Source organism: Podarcis bocagei, assembly GCF_964188305.1.
Source record: "Podarcis bocagei genome assembly, chromosome: 1".
In the NCBI taxonomy this organism is placed as follows: Eukaryota; Metazoa; Chordata; class Lepidosauria; order Squamata; family Lacertidae; genus Podarcis; species Podarcis bocagei.
This window is the reverse complement of record NC_138125.1, coordinates 60,920,797-60,926,651: the sequence shown is the minus strand read 5'-3', so window position 1 is coordinate 60,926,651 and position 5,855 is coordinate 60,920,797.

The window sequence follows — 5,855 nt, the reverse complement described above, 5'->3', positions numbered from 1 at the left end:
TGCTTGTGTCCTGTGCTTTTATTCAGTGGGAACGGTTTGTGAACCACAAATCTGCTGCACTCAATTATCCTTTATTTTTAGAAGCGTTCATGGTTCAGTATAGTTCAGTTTGGTATCTGTTCTATAAAGATTGAGAGGTTGAGTAATGTTTTCACACATTGTAAGAATAAAGCAATGATCAAAATATATTCTTGGCACAATCCTTCCCAAACTCACACAATGCAAAGTTTCTATATAATGGATCACATTTTTTAAAGAAGCCTTTATTTCATAAACATGATGCATTTACAAGGTTGTCTCAGTCCTTGACAGTGTTTTGCAAGGTTCCTAATAAAATATATGGGCCAGCATTTTCTTGCAGTTTGTTAAACATGACCAAAAAAAGCTTTCACTTTTCTATTAAGTGTAACACTAGATTCTCTACCTGCTCTGACTAATTATTTTAGTTTTAACATGTGGACCACATCCCATACCTTTACAATACAGTGGTACCTTGGGTTACATACGCTTCAGGTTACATACACTTCAGGTTACAGACTCCGCTAACCCAGAAATAGTGCTTCAGATTAAGAACTTTGCTTCAGGATGAGAACAGAAATCGTGCTCCGGCGGCGCGGCAGCAGCAGGAGGCCCCATTAGCTAAAGTGGTGCTTCAGGTTAAGAACAGTTTCAGGTTAAGTACGGACCTCCGGAACGAATTAAGTACTTAACCCGAGGTACCACTGTACAGTCTTCTGATGTCTAGGTCCTTGCGGTTCTCTTGCGTGCCTGATTCTGTGAGTTACAACAAGTCCTGATACTATGATCACCCTATGCTGGTGGGCAAGAGTCTCTCAATGGAGCTCCCTCTCTGAATGGGCCCTCCTCCCCACAGTTACCACTGCCCAGTCATTTCCTTTGCGGAGTCCACACAATTGCCCATTGGAAGGTACTGATCTATCTTGACAGCAGCAAAAGCCAGGGGACTCCAGGAGGTATGGCAGTGAGGACCCAGCCCTGGTGCCATCTTGGAAGATGCCAAACAATGCCAACCCCTGGCACTGGTCCTGCGTTTACCATCAAGACACCTTTGCAAGGTGAACATAATGGTTGATCAAGGATTTGAACTTGGATTTCCCTTGTCCAAACCTAACAAAATTGGTTCCAAATTTAATCCCCCAAGGCCATGCAACATGCGTAGGCTTAAGGAGGGATCCATTCAAAGCTAAGCAGTTTTAAAAGTCTTCATTATTTCAGTGTGAGAAAGTGGAGCATGTACTACTTGCAGCTGGACTTAAAAATTAAAAACGATTTGGACTTTCCTCCTGTTCAGTATCTGAATGATAAGGCATTAGAAATTGCACATACAGAAACTAACACTAGCAGAAGCCAATGCAACAAGCCCTGCTAGCACAACTGGACTCCTGTAGTTTTATGTTGCTGATACACACAGGCCAGCAAAAATATATCCACTTTTATTCAAATATCAAACAGAACCAGAACAAATTGAAAAGTGCATGATTAAGTGGGCACAAATGACAGGAGAGCTCTTGGTAGAAACGTACGGGAAGCGGCTCACAAATTTTCTTTGAACATAGGCATAAGGAGGAAACTATATAGTAATGACAAGATGGTATAGTACTCCAGCCAAGGTACATAAAATTAGTAAGAGCCACTCTCCCTTACGTTGAAATTTCAAGAAGAGATGGGGGGTTGTTCACATGTGGTGGAAGTGCAAGATGGTGAATAAATATTGGAAGATAATAAATCACAAATATGTTACCTATGAAATCCTGTTATGCCCAATTATAAAAAAGTATGTCAAACAGTGAGATCAGAAGACAAAGAATTTCTTATATAGTAGCAGAAAATAGACAAAATAAGCTTTTGCCAAATTGGTAGAAATTTATATACAATACAAAAAGACACCGTTTGGGACCATGTAAGTCTCCTGGGCTTACAATATATTAATATATTTGGGTAGCTGAATTAATGCAAATCAGATGTTAACATATTGGGTTCATTATAAAGAAAGGTTAATGAATGTTTGAAATGAAGTGTTAAACCTTTTAATAGATCAAGAGATTAAGATGATTGGGCTAAGAAAGCTCTCTGTTGGACTTGAGTTTTTATAGATTGAATATAGTTTTTGTTATGTACTTGATTTATTTATCGTTTGTATATGTCTGGTGATATGGATTCAACTGTAACTTTTGGAATATGGATGATTTGGATAGAGCTTTGGCAATCACTCGTAGCCGAGTAAGATTGTCTTCCATAAGCACGGTTTTAACAATGTGTCCGTAAGTGACTGTGGAGGCCAATTCTGGACCCACATGTCCTTCCACAGTGGGGACATTGGTTTCCGGGCAGGAGTTGATCACGGTGTGGATTTGCCAAGCGTGCCTTCCTCTTAGCACGTTTCTCCCTTTGGTTCTAAGTTGGAGTGTCTTCAAAGTCCAGAAGAAGAATGCACTTAATCTTTTTACGTGTCTCTTTAGGTTTTGCATGAGTAAAAGCATATTAAAAAGTTCACAACTCTCCCCTTAATTTTTGTTGTTACGCTATAGCAATGAGCATTCATCCTGATTTGCTTACAGGGTGTTTACACACCTTCCTGTAAATAATTCATTCATCCCACACTTTTTGATGCATCCAATGCATTTTTAATCACTTTCCAAATTGTTAAAAGATCGTTGTGTGTGGTTTTTATTTTTTAAGTAGATTTATTGCTCTGGGACATGCCCTATAATTCACTTTATTTGTGCAAACCCATGTACTCAAATCCCTGCTACAAAATAGTGACACAAGTCTAGCGGCAGCCTCTCTTTGGATTCTCAGAGATAATCCTGGAAGATCATTCCATCCAGCCTGACTGAGGAGATGCTCCCCAAGTGGTGCCAGTTAATTCCAGTGCTTCCTAGTATCCTTCCTGGGCAGTGAGAGAAGCTTGTTTCCCTTGCCTTAGGCTTGCCACCACGGACCCTGCATGGACAGCAGTAGCAACAAACGAACAAACTCCAGAGAACCAGAGGCATTCACTCCCCAGTCCCATTCCAGCATATCTTTTGCTGCCCCTGCCATCAAGAGAGGAGTTAATTTGCTTTGTCACAATCTGTTGCAAGGTGCATTAGGGAATCACCAGACTGAAATGCAGGGTCCATATGTACCTTAAAACGGAATAAGTGCATAATGAATTGGCTCAGTTTTTGGACTTCCGGGTTAGTGCCTCCGGCAATGGTGGATTTCCTCTGATCGGGAGGAATCCGCTCCGTGGAAACTAGGGTCTGGACCGCCACGGTGAGGCGGAGACCCATTAAAAACCACAGGCGGGAGAAGCCTGTGGACGTGGGATTCGGCTGGCACCTTTCGCGCCTCCCCTACTTGCGGGGAAATCCGGTTTCGGGGATCCGGAGCGACGTGGGGTGAGTGGCACGGTGCTTCGAATCGACTGCTTTTTTCGCGGAGTGAAGCAGCATTGCTGTTGCTGGAGAGCGCTGACTTTTTCCTGTGGACAATTGGACTTTAAACAACTACCCGTGAGTAGAACGGAAAATTGGATCTCTAAACTTCTTAATTTGGCATCGAAACGGGAAGGTTTCAAACAGGAAGTCCACCTTCCTCTTTTGTAAATAGATCAAAGCAAAGACGTTGCAAGCTAAAGTCTGGAAAGTCTTTTGTAAAGGATTAAATCTCCATTGGCTAAAAATTACTAAACCCCCCTTGGAAGCAGGAGAAGAGGGGGGAAATTCTAGATCGTTTAAGCCTGCAGGAGAGAGAGTGAAGAAAGTTAAATCACCACCGTTTCGAACCTGGGAACGGGCTGCCAGTAAGATTGACGTTTTGGGAAAGTTCATTGACTGTGAATAAAACGTATTTTGACAGATAGTTATATAAGAGAAATATATTGTTTCCATTGTTTCCTTTTGCACTTAAAAGGAGCAAAAACAGTAACTGAAAATCGAAACTAATTCTGCCACTGGATCTGCGTTTGATGGATACAAATAGAAATTGTTTCCCCTAGAGGGAGCTTTTGAAACTGTTGCAGGAGTGGAGCTGGGGAATTTTCCAGCTGCAGAGATTAAAGAGCGTGAGAATCAGAGTCTGACCTCGGACAAGGATGTTGACAGAAGAAGCCTTAGTGACTGCATTTTGCAAGACAAGTGCTTTATTGGAACAGCTTCATGAGAAGACGGATGTGTGGATTAATAAAATTGACAATTTGGGACAAAAAATGACTGAGTTGGGACAAAAAGGGAATATCTATACAGAAATTACTCAGGAATTGACCCAGGAATCTGTTTTGACATGGCAAGCTGTGGAGAAGACGAAGAAGAAAGTTGTTGTTGAACCTCAAGTAATTCAAGTGGAGAGAGCCCCGGCCTCACAGAAGCAATTTGATGATCATAAGCCGTTGCCCTTTATGATCGAATCTAGAGAAAGCCAGATTTGGTGGGATGGAGCCCTGCTTGGATTGGAGAAGGAAAGTTGGATAGATCCTCCAATGCAGGGATGCTCTGGCCTTTGGGATCTGGATTTGGGTCAGGGGGAGAGTGGTGCTTTGAAATATCTTTTGGACTTTAGTTTTGACTATGGAGAATGAGCTGATCCGTCGAGAAGGAATAAAGACATTGCTAGGTTGGAGTTTCCCCGAGATCTACTCCTCAGTGCCAAAGAAAGGAAATTAAGAACAAGATCAGCAGAAGATAAAATAAAGTGCATGTATAAATATGAAGAAGATCTGCAGAAGGGACATGGAAGAGAGTTAAGAGCCTCGGACAGAAGGTCACCAGGTTGATGGACTATATGGTATTGATAGAAAGGACTGACAGAATCCGAGACCAGGGAGAAGAGACGATGGAAGAAGATTGGGGGGGGGGGGAGTTTTTAAAAAAAATTATTTAGAGAAATGTTGCAAAATTAATGAGTGTTAGAAAAATGTTGGAATGAAATTATATGGCTTTAGTAGAAATGTTATAAGGAGTTAAGTATAAATAAGCTTTAGGGTTTTAATGGTAAGATAAAGTTAAAACAAATTAAGATAATTAAATGACAGAAAACAGTGAAAGATGGAAAGGATTTGCTGAAATAATTAATAACTAGAATACAAAAAGGGAGGTGTGAGGAGGTTGATGAAACAAGTTAATGAAAGATAAAGATATGGAAATATTGGATGTGTTTTTAACTGTTTTTGCTTTTGTTTTTGTTTTGATGTATTGTGTTTTTTGCTTTTTTATATGTATTCTGATGTATTGATTTGTATAACAGTATATTGCTTTTATGAAGGAGAAAATGCATTTCTAAAACATGCAACCACATAAAATATTATCTTATTTAAAACAGATTATATAAACTCACAGATTTTTTTTAAAAAAATAAGTGTGATCCGTGTTTACATTTTACAGATTGCATCACATGGCATAGCTCTTGCGGGCAAAAGATACGCTGGAGAGGCAATGTCAACAAACCAGTTATGCCATTGTTGCTATTTTCTAGTTTATGAGTTGGGGGCAAGGGGAGTAGGCTGTATGCAGAGACCTTCCTGAGCCCTGGATCCAGCAAGTGTTAAAATAGAAGTCAGGTTAGCTCCCTGATGAGGTGATCGCCTGGGTGATGGACCATTAAGGGAACCCAAGGAAAGGGGCTCTGTGTGAGATGGCAAATGGGAGGTGCCCCTCCACCAGCTCATGGTTAGTTAGCAGGAAAAGCCATAGTTGAGTTGCAGTGATGGTGGATAGAAGAAAAAACAGCAGACTGGAGACAGAGGCAGAGCAACATTTGATTTCTATCTGAATTCAAGGCTATGGGAGAAAGAAGGCCTTTTTGTGGTGTTGATGTTGTACGCTCCATCTTGCGCTCAGGTGGTATATATGTGT